This window comes from Phocoena phocoena, chromosome 1, assembly GCF_963924675.1.
Source record: "Phocoena phocoena chromosome 1, mPhoPho1.1, whole genome shotgun sequence".
Taxonomy (NCBI): domain Eukaryota; kingdom Metazoa; phylum Chordata; class Mammalia; order Artiodactyla; family Phocoenidae; genus Phocoena; species Phocoena phocoena.
In genome coordinates, this window is record NC_089219.1 from 151618352 (window position 1) to 151630176 (window position 11825).

Below are 11825 nucleotides of genomic sequence, written 5' to 3' on the forward strand. Positions count from 1 at the left end.
AGGAACCCAAAAGGGACAGGGCGGTAGCTGGCAGAACCCTCTGGCAACCCAGCAACAGATACTAGCTATTCTGCACAAAAGCTTTCCCTCTTTGTACTGGAGATGTGGAGGGGCAGGGGGCGCTAGTACCAATCCAGGGCCATCTGGTGGGACCTGGGCCCCGGCAGTCTCCCTGACCTTAGAAATGCGTCCCCCACTTGGGAAATCTGCCTTGTGCTCTTCATTTGGCAAAGAGCCAATGAGTTTAACTCTCCCTTATCAGCTTGGGGCCTGAATCGTTCAGCCAGGCAAGGCAGGACACCCCACCGAGGGCGTATCCCAGCTGGGTACCAAGCATGGAGAAGGGCTGATCCAGACTGGGTCTTCCTCCACAGGGATTCCTTAACAAACTCAGGACCTGAGGCCATCTCCTTCCAGGAGAGATGAGAAGAGGGGTTAAGTTCTCTCTATATATAAGAAGGTAGAGAAACCCCACTGTTGACTTGAAAATAAATAGGTTCCATGTGCAAGTGTTTGAGAAATTTTCCATGGAAGTGCACCAAAAACCTTTTGGCCTCTCCCCACTGATTCTCCCAAGTTCCTTCAATGAATGATCCCTGCCCAACAGGATGGGCTGGCCCAGCCTGGAAAAATGTCCGAATTCCTAACTTCAGCCTGACCTCCACTGTGTGCCTGTGCCTTGAGTGAGCTGGTCAGCTAGCAAGTCTTCGTAGAGTTAAAGGAGGGGGTGCTGGTGAAGAGCCAACAGATTCTTGGCCTACAAGCATTGCTTCTTTGTGAATTCATTATGCCATCTGGCTGCCAATGGAACTCAAAACTTGGAAGGCAGAAGACAATGTTATCTGGGATTTACCGTGCCCAGCACCCGAAGTGCCAGATTTCGAGAGGACAAGAACCGTAGCCAATGAAAACTCACCCTCCCCTGCTCCACCTCCCGCAGAGTCCAGCTCAGGCCCAAGAGGTGTGGGAAGATCACAGAGCCTCAGGACATCCCAAGTTAGAGGTGCCTTGTGAACCAAGTGTCTAGAACCCTTGAGGACTTGATGAAGTGACTGTTAACCCCCAGGTCAGCCCCAGACCAAAAGGTGATTGCTGACTCACAGTGGCCTGGAGCTGGGGGCTCAAGGAGGGATCCTGAACCATGTCCAGGGGTGTAAGTACTCACAGAGACCACAGTGGATGTAAGATCGGAAACACCTGGGGTGGAGGGAGGCCTTGAAGAGAACTTCACTGTTAGAATACTTTGGAAAGAACATAAATTCACCCAGACCACTCACTGGACATGACTGAGGCAGGAAAGGAGAGCAAGATAGTCAAATAATCCAGGATTTCAATACTTCTGAATGTTCTTAGTTATACTGACCAGCAATGATGTGGTTCCTGGAGAAGACCGGGACTCTTGAGATATTTGTGTAATTTATTTAATTTAAACACCATTCTTCTTTTGTTCATTTTGCTAATAAAGTGGTTTTGAAATGTGAACCAATGCACGTGTTTGGGTGGTTTTACAGAGAGGCAAAACCAGTCACCTCCAGGAAGAGGTGGCTTGCTTTGCCCTGTCCTGGGGAAAAGAAACAGAAAGCTAAGACTTCTTGAATCTCCCAGCTGCTCTCCAGGTTCCGGTTTTCCACTCCTGAGAAGGAATAAACGTCCACGATCCAGCTGAAGAGCAGAGATTGGGGCATGACACCTGGACTAAGGGATCCCCATACTCAGGACCAATTCCCAGAGCCAACTCTGTGATTTCTGTGGCTATCAGGGAAGTCAGACTTCCACCATCTCTTCTGTATATGTTTCACGTGCTAATTCTTCAACACTCATGAGATGTCTGGTAAGGGCCAGTCCCATCAATACTCAACAAAGCTTTCAGAATCCTTGGTTTGGAGGAGCACACAATCTCCGACATTTCCGTCCCCTGTTTGTGAGACAATGCAAGGAGCAAAAGGCCAAAGGATTCAAGTGTCCAACGAGCCAGGCTGATTCTCAACTTTGTTTGCTAACTGTAGGAAATGGGAGGAAATAAGAGGAATCACAGGGCTTCCCTGGTGGCGCAGTTGTTGAGAGTCCACCTGCCGATGCAGGGGACGTGGGTTCGTGCCCCAGTCCGGGAAGATCCCACATGCTGCGGAGCGGCTGGGCCCGTAAGCCATGACCGCTGAGCCTGCGCATCCGGAGCCTGTGCTCCACAACGGGAGAGGCCACAACAGTGAGAGGCCCGCGTGCCGCAAAAAAAATAATAAATAAATAATAAAATAAAGTAAAATAAAAAGAGGAATCACAGAAAAAGAGCAAAGGCTTGAGGGAGACAGAAATAGAATGAAGTGGAAAGAGATGGAGGGCTAGAGATAAGAAAGATCAGCGGGATAGATGCATGGAAACAAAGAGATCAGGAGAGCTAGAAAAGGGAGAAACAGGTGAAGGAGGAAGAGGATATATTGCAGGGGCAGAGAAGTCACTGAGTTCCAAAATGATAATTTATGTAAAATAAACTAATCTTGCTTTATCGTGCTATTCAACTGCCCTGCAAGATCTGAGTAAACTGGCAATTAGCATCCCTCCACTTTGAATTTTATATATGTTTTTAATGATGCTATCTTAGCCTGAACCCCTCCCCCCGCCAAAGTAGAACATGAGACAAAAGCTTCCATACAGGTATTTGGGAAGTGATCCCAGCAAGCAGGAGTGAAATGCAGGAGGAGTGAAACAGGGAGGGAGGGAAGGCCAACAAAAGAATGAGTTACTGAGATAGCCCCTGTGGAGGGCAACTGGGGCTCCAACCTCCTAGGAGCTCTGCAAAATGCATCTCTAAACTGTCCTGGAGAAACATTTAACCATCATTCCCATCTTCTGTTGGTCAAGGGTGATCCCTTGGATATTAACTCTCCAAAAATTATGGGTTGCATGGACGTGAGCACAGAGCAGTTCCAAAGGGGTCCAATGCTGTGGCATCAAGGAAGCCCCCCAGGACAGGAAGGAAGAGGTGTGCATGAGACCAGCAGGTAAGACTGCTCAGAACTGTTACCCCAAAAGAGGCTTCGTAGGAGAGTTTCGAGTGGCGTAAAAGTGGCATCTAAATCAGATGCATTTCTTTAACGTATCTTTAAAACACATTTTTACCTTTAGTTGTAAAACTACAACATGGCTTTAGCAGTCTTTGGGGGAGTAGTGTCAAAACTTCTATGTTAACTAGACGTTGTGGCGATCATTTTACAATATATACAAATATCAAATCATTCTGTTGTACACCTGAAACTAATATAATGTTATATGTCAATTATATCTCAATTTTTAAAATTCTATAAGATGATCATCTCCCCATTCTACAATGGAATGGAGTATTTTAAGACTCTGCCTTCCTAAACATAGTTTCTAATACAATTCCTTGTTAAGAAGAACCAGGGCCCCTCAGAGCAATGGCTGGTTCCAGGGCCAGGGTAGGGTAGGCACAAAATGAGTCTGAAACAACTTTTTATGCCAGAAGGCAAGGAACTGTTAAATTAAAAAAAAGATGGAGGCATATCACAAGGACCAGATTCAAGCACCTTCTACTAACTGAATGTAGGGTAATTTGGGCACCAAAACAAACACAATGATGAATTTTAAACCAATAAAAACAAGAATTGATTCTATACCAATACTAGATAGATAGATAGATAGATAGATAGATAGATAGATAGATAGATAGATGGATAGAAGATAATTCTAGAGGATTTGTAGTATTTTGTAACATCTGGAAGCTTTAGTCCCCACCTATAACATTTTTATGATACAGTTTCCTTATTCAAGGATATAATATTCCTTTCCATTTTAATCTCCTTTTGATAATATAAATAGTGTCTTCTCATATAGATCTTACACATTTCTCAAGTATATTCTTAGTTATTTTTTACCTTTTTTATTGCCTTTCCCATTATAAATGGAATCTCTTCTTATATTTTCTAACTCATTGGTGATTGCATATACAAAGGCTATTGACTGTTGTATATTAACTCTGTACCCAGATTACCTGCTGAATTCTCTTCAGTACTAATAGTTTTGTAATAGTTTGGCAGTTGATTATTTCAAGTTTGCCAGCTATACATCCTATGTGTACAAGTAATAAACATTATCAATTTATCTCCTTTTCAAATCTTTATACTGCTAATCTCTTTTTCTTGTTTACTTGTCTTGTCTAGTACCTGCAAAAATAATATTAAGTAATAGTGGTGATAATAGACATCCTTTTCTCGTCTCTGACTTTAATGCTAAAGTTTCTGCTTTTTTCTCGTTAAACATGATTCTGGCTTTAGTACTGGAAAATATATTTTATCATTTTAAGACTTTTGTCACAAAAGGATGTAGAACAATCAACGTCTGACATGACAGTGTGAGGAGCTACACTGATCAGCTCCCCAGTGAAACTGGTAACAATTTTTTTTTTAATTTAAGCTTCTAGATATGGTCCTAAGGGCAAACAACATATGAAGAAATATCTATTCAAGAAATAGCTATTAGAAGAATATAGATATAAGATATTAGAAGAAAACACAGAGGTAAATTTTCATGACTCAGGATTTGGCAAAAAAAAAAAATTCTTAGATATGACACCAACTGCATGAGCAAGAAAAGAAAACACAGGTACATTGGACTCATCACAATTTAAAACTTTTGTGCTTCAAAGGACACCATCAAGAAAATAAAAAGACAACCCACAGAATGGGATAAAATATTTGCAAATCATACATCTGGTATCTAGAATATATAAAGAACCCTTGCAACTCAAAAATAAAAATACAAATAACCCAATTTTAAAATGGGCTAAATATCCAAATAGACATTTCTCCAAGGAAGATATTCAAATCGTCAATAAGCACATGTAAATATCATCATCATTTGTCACCTGGGAAATGCAAATCAAAACCACAGTGAGTTATACACATACACACATTCCTTTTTTAAGATTCTTTTCCATTATGGTTTATCCCAGGAGATCGAGTATAGTTCCCTGGGCTATACAGTAAGACCTTTTTGTTTATATGTGTGTATAACTGAGTCACTTTCCTGTACAGCAGAGATTGGCACAACATTGTAAATCAACTCTACTTCAATTTTTAAAAATTAAAAAAAAAAAAAACCACAGTGAGGTACCACTTCACATCCACTAGGATGACTAGGATCAAAAAGTCAGATAATAAGTATTAACAAGGATGTGGGGAAGTCAGAATCCTCATACGTTGCTGGTGGGAATGCAAAATGGTACAGCCACTTTGGAAAACAGTTTGGAAATATATCAAATGATTAAACGTAGAGTTACCATATGACCCATCAATTCCACTCCTAGGTGTATATCCAAGAGAAATTAAAACATAGGTCCACACAAAATCTTGTACATGAAGGTTTATACCAGGATTATTCATAATAGTCAAAAGGTGAAAATCCAAAAGTCCATCAATGTATGAAAGGATAAATAAATGAAATGTGGTAAATACGAACAATGGAATATTATTCAGTCATAAAAAGGAAGTACTGATACATGCTATAATATTGATGAACCTTGAAAAATATAAGTGAAAGATGCCAGACACAAAAGACCACATATTATATGGTTCCATTTATATGAATGTCCAGAATAGGCAAGTGTTGATATACAGAGACAGAAAGTAGATTAGTGATTGCTTAGGTCCAGGGAGAGTAAGATGGGGGGAATTAAGGATAATGGCTAAAGGGTACAGGGTTTCTTTTTGAGGTGATGACAATGTTCTAAAATTGACTGTGTTAATGGTTGCACAGCTCTGTGAACATATTAAAACCATTGAATTGTACACTTTAAAAAAAAAAGAAATTTGACATCTAGACACCTTGTAGTGAAGCTTAAGAACACTAAAAACAAAGAGGAGTCCTTGAAAGGAGCCAGAGAGAAAACAGTTCACTACAAAAGATCAATAATTACATTGCAAGTCAACTTCTCAACAGGAAAAATGGAAGCCAGAAGGCAGTAAACTAATGTCTTCAAAATGCTAAGAGAAAACAACCATCAACTTAAAATTGTTTGCTCAAGAAAATTATCTTGCAAGAATGAGGATGAAATAAAGATATTTTCAGATAGGCAATAATTGAGAGAGTTGACTGTCATCAGACCTTCAGTAAAGTAGCTTCAAAATGATGAACATTGGGAAAAAGAAAAATTATTCCAGAAGTAAGGCCTGAGATTCAAGAAGAAAGATTAAACAAGGAAACTGGTAAACATACTGGTAAATATAAAGAAACTGTCTCTATATAATAATAATAACTAATTTGTGGCATTTTAAAAAAAAAATTTAAAACCTAAAATAAATAAAAAATAAAATAATGAACAACAATAGCATATAGAGAGAAGGAGACCAGGGTTAAAGCATTCAAATGTCTTCACATTTTTCAGAGGAAAAGGGTTAAAATATTAAATTCAAATTTATTAAATATGAGTACTAAAATTTCAATAGTAAATCATAAGACAACAAAGACTATAATTTCCAAACCAGTGGGGCAGAGGAGAATAGAATAAGAAAAAACCCACACGATGAAAGTTTAATTAATTGTTTAAAAAGGCAAAACGTGGGGAGAAAGAAGCATAGAAAAGGTAGTGCTTATAGGAAGATGATAGAAATAAGTCCAAATACAGAAGAAATCATGGAAAAAATGTAACTAAACTAATCTCATTAGTAAAAGAAATTGTCTGATTAGATTAAACTTTAAATTCAGAGGTCCTTCTAAAACATAAGGACAGGGATTCCCCGGCGGTCCAGTGGTTAAGACTCCGCGCTTCCAATGCAAGGGGCACAGGTTTGATCCCTGCTCGGGGAACTAAGATCCCACATGTCATGCAGTGTGGCCAAAAATGTTTTTAAAATGAAAAAAATAAACGAATTAATTAATTAAAACATAAGGACACAAAAATGGAAAAAACAACCTATACAAGATAAATATTAACCAAAAGAATGAAATAACTATATTATTAGCAGACAAATTGGTTTTAAGACAAAGAGATTATGAAGCATAAAAACCACTATGTCATGATAAAATTTTCAACAATTCTAAACCTGAATGTACCAAATAAAAGTCTCAAAATAAATAAAGCAAAATTGATTTTTTTAAAACTGAAAAAATGACAAATCCACCAACAAAATGGAAGATTTCAATATACTGTCTCATTAAGTCATACAGATTTTTTAAAAGTAAGGTATGAAAGAGTTAAGCAATAAAATAAACAAACTTGATTTAATAAACAGATGGAATTGTACACACAACAATTAAAATTTACACTTCTTAAGTACACGTGAAATATTTACACAAATTGATCATACACTAGGTCCTAAAGCAATTCTCAAAAACTTTCAAAGCATAGGTGTCATTCCACATTTTGTGACATAATGCATTGAACTTAAAAAGCAGTTACAGGGCCTCCCTGGTGGCGCAGTGGTTGAGAGTCCGCCTGCCGATGCAGGGGACACGGGTTCGTGCCCCGGTCCGGGAGGATCCCACGTGCCGCGGAGCGGCTGGGCCCGTGAGCCGTGGCCGCTGAGCCTGCGCGTCCGGAGCCTGTGCTCCGCAACGGGAGAGGCCACAACAGTGAGAGGCCCGCGTACCGCTAAGAAAAAAAAAAAAAATCAGTTACAAAAACATAACTTGAACAAAAAAATAGGCATTTAAAAAGTTTTAAAAAACACTTCTGAAAAACTCATAGTCAAAGCAGAAATTATATGGAAACTTTAAAACACTTAGACCTAAACAATAATGAAAATACTACATATCAAAACTTGTGGTACATAGGGAAGTATGCTTCAAAGTAAACTTATAGCCCTAAAATGCTTTGTTAGAAAAGAAAAAAGACAAAAATTAATGAGCCAAATATTCAACTGTGGTAGTTGGAAAAAAAAACAAAGAAAGCAAAAGAAAGGAGATAGTAATAATAGAATAGTTAACATCCATTGAATGGTTACTATATGCCATGTACTCTTCCAAGCCCTTTACATGTATTAACTCATTTAATCTTCCCAACAATTCTAAGGGGTACATACTGTTATTATCCCCTTTTTACAGATGAGCAAACTGAGGCTCAAAATTTTAAGTAAAGGGCTTCCCTGGTGGCACAGTGGTTGAGAGCCCGCCTTCTGATGCAGGGGACACTGGTTCGTGCCCCGGTACAGGAGGATCCCACGTGCCGCGGAGCGGCTGGGCCCGTGAGCCATGGCCGCTGAGCCTGCGCATCCGGAGCCTGTGCTCCGCAATGGGAGAGGCCACAACAGTGAGAGGCCAGCGTACCGCAAAAAAAAAAAAAAATTTTAAGTAAGTTTCCCAAGATCACTCAGCACAACTCCATGAATGTAGAGCGCCTAGGAATTTAACCCAGGCAATCTGGCTCCAGAGCTTAAACTCTTAGCTCGTATAAAGTTGAAAACTTAAACAAAATGAATAAATTGCTAGTAAATATAATATACCAAAATGGAATCAAGAAAACAGTAGAAAGCCTTAAAAATCCTAAAACCATTAAATGAAATCAGCAGTTTAAAATCTTTCCACAGAGAAAATACCAGGTCCAAATTACTTTAGTTTTTAGAATTATTAGAAAAATATCTTAGGTTTTTGGTCCTACTTTACATACACACTCTTCCAGAGAATGCAAAAAAAGGCGGGGTGGGGAGGAAGGTCAATCCTTTAGTAGTTTAAATGTGGTAGAAATTTCCCTTTCCTTCCCCTTCCCACCTCTCCTTCTCTCTCTCTCTCTCCCCCTCGCTCCTGCCGTCCCCGCCCTTCCCCCACCCCCCCGCCCCCCCCCACCCCCCCACCCCCGCCCCGCCATAAAAGCAGATCATCACGGTCCAACATGGCTGCTAGAGCTGCAGCCATCACATATGAGAATGGAGGAAGAAATTTAAGCAGAAGGTATCTGCTTATCCTTCATTCTCCACATTCAGTCACATGGCAAACCTGCCTGCAAGGGTCTGGGAAATTTATTCTTTTAGCTGGGTATCAATGTGTTGAGCTCAAACTCAGGGTTCTTATTACTTAGAAAGGGAGAAAGAATATTGGGGCGGCTAGAAATCACTACAATATTCTCTAATTAGATTTCTACTATTCACTTGATATCAAACCCAAAACAGAAAAATTACAGGCTAATCAAACTTACAAACAGAATTGCAAAAATTCGAAAGGAAGATGCAGCAATGGGTTTACCCAAGTTGAGTTTATCCCAGGAATGTCAGGGCAGTTTACATATTTTAAACTTATTAATGTAATTCATTACATTAACAGGCTAAAGGAGAAACATGCTCTACCTGACTTTGAGATGTATTTTAAAGTTATAGTAATTAAGACAGTCATATTAGCATAGGAATAAACAAAGCAACCAATGGAACAAAATAGAGAGCCCAGTTTTCATTCATACATGAAAACAATAAATGAGAGAGTTGTCCTCGCAGGTCACTGAGGAAAGGACAGACTATTTAATGGATGGTGCTGGGAAAATTGGTTATCTAGTTGGAAAAAAGTAAAATTTGACCTGATCTCATACCATTTACAGAAAAAACAATTCCAGATGGATTAAGATCTTTGATGTAAAAGGCAAAAGTTTAAAATTTTAAAAAGATAGCATTGGGCTTCCCTGGTGGTGCAGTGGTTAAGAATCCGCCTACCAATGCAGGGGACACAGGTTCAAGCCCTGGTCCAGGAAGATCCCACAGGCCACGGAGAAACTAAGTCTGTGTGCCACAACTACTGAGCCTGCACTCTAGAGCCTGTGAGCCACAACTACTGAGCCCATGTGCCACAACTACTGAAGCCCGCGTGCCTAGAGCCCGTGCTCCGCAACAAGAGAAGCCACTACAATGAGAAGCCTGCGCACTGCAACGAAAGAGTAACACCCACTCGCCACAACTAGAGAAAGCCCAGGCACAGCAACGAAGACCCAACACAGCCAAAAATTAATTAATTAATTAATTAATTTTTTAAAAAAGATAGCATATCCTGGTACTGGCACAAAAACAGAAATATAGACCAATGGAAGAGGATAGAAAGCCCAGAGATAAACCCATGCACATATGGTCACCTTATTTTTGATAAAGGAGGCAAGAAAAGACAGCCTCTTCAATAAGTGGTGCTGGGAAAACTGGACAGCTACATGTAAAAGGATGAAATTAGAGCACTCTCTAACACCATACACAAAAATAAACTCAAAATGGACTAAAGGCCTAAATGTAAGGCCAGACACCATCAAACTCTTAGAGAAAAACATAGGCAGAACACTCTATGACATAAATCACAGCAAGATCCTGTTTTGACCTACCACCTAGAAAAATGGAAATAAAAACAAAAATAAACAAATGGGACCTAATGAAACTTAAAAGCTTTTGCACAGCAAAAGAAACCATAAACAAGACCAAAAGACAACCCTCAGAATGGGAGAAAATATTTGCAAATGAAGCAACTGACAAAGGATTAATCTCCAAAATATACAAGCAGCTCATGCAGCTCAATATCAAAAAAACAAACAACCCAATCCAAAAATGGGCAGAAGACCTAAATAGACATTTCTCTAAAGAAGATATACAGATTGCCAACAAACACATGAAAGAATGCTCAACATCATTAATCATTAGAGAAATGCAAATCAAAACTACAATGAGATATCATCTCACACCAGTCAGAATGGCCATCATCAAAAAAATCTACAAACAATAAACGCTGGAGAGGGTGTGGAGAAAAGGGAACCCTCTTGCACTGTTGGTGGGAATGTAAATTGGTAGAGCCACTATGGAGAACAGTATGGCGGTTCCTTAAAAAACTAAAACTAGAACTACCATATGACCCAGCAATCCCACTCCTGGGCATATACCCTGAGAAAACCATAATTCAAAAAGAGACATGTACCACAATGTTCACTGCAGTACTATTTACAATAGCCAGGACATGGAAGCAACCTAAGTGTCCACCAGCAGATGAATGGATAAAGAAGATGTGACACATATATACAATGGAATATTACTCAGCCATATAAAGGAACGAAACTGAGTTATTTGCAATAGGTAGATGGACCTAGAGACTGTCATACAGAGTGAAGTAAGTCAGAAAGAGAAAAACAAACACCATATGCTAACACATATACATGGAATCTAAAAAAAAGAAAAATACAAAATGGTCAGAAGAGCCTAGGGTCAAGATGGGAATAAAGATGCAGACCTACCAGAGAATGGATTTGAGGATACGGGGAGGGGGAAGCGTAAGCTGGGACAAAGTGAGAGAGTGGCATGGACGTATATACACTACCAAACATAAAATATATAGCTAGTGGGAAGCAGCCGCATAGCACAGGGAGATCAGCTTGGTGCTTTGTTGACAACCTAGAGGGGTGGGATAGGGAGGGTGGGAGGGAGGGAGATGCAAGAGGGAAGAGATATGGGGACATATGTATATGTATAACTGATTCACTTTGTTATAAAGCAGAAACTAACACACCATTGTAAAGCAATTATACTCTAATAAAGATGTTAAAAAATATAAAGTAAAAAATCCTTCAGTCTTAATGTATTTGCCTGGAGTTGCAAAAATGCAGTGTTAACATTGATATCAAAAACACTTTCAGCGAATTCCTAAACACTCTCATCTAATATACTTCAAAACAATGTCTATAGACAGAGCAATATTATTCCAATTCAAATGAAATCAAGCCAGGGGGTGCAGAGCTTCCTCAATGGAATCTAAGGGAATGGTAGTCAAGCCCTAAGCTTCAGAGGAAGCAAGAAGTAGATAAAGGTCTGATTAACTTTGTTCATTTATTTGCCTTTTCCCCCTTTTATTTGGTCTGTTGTCATCTA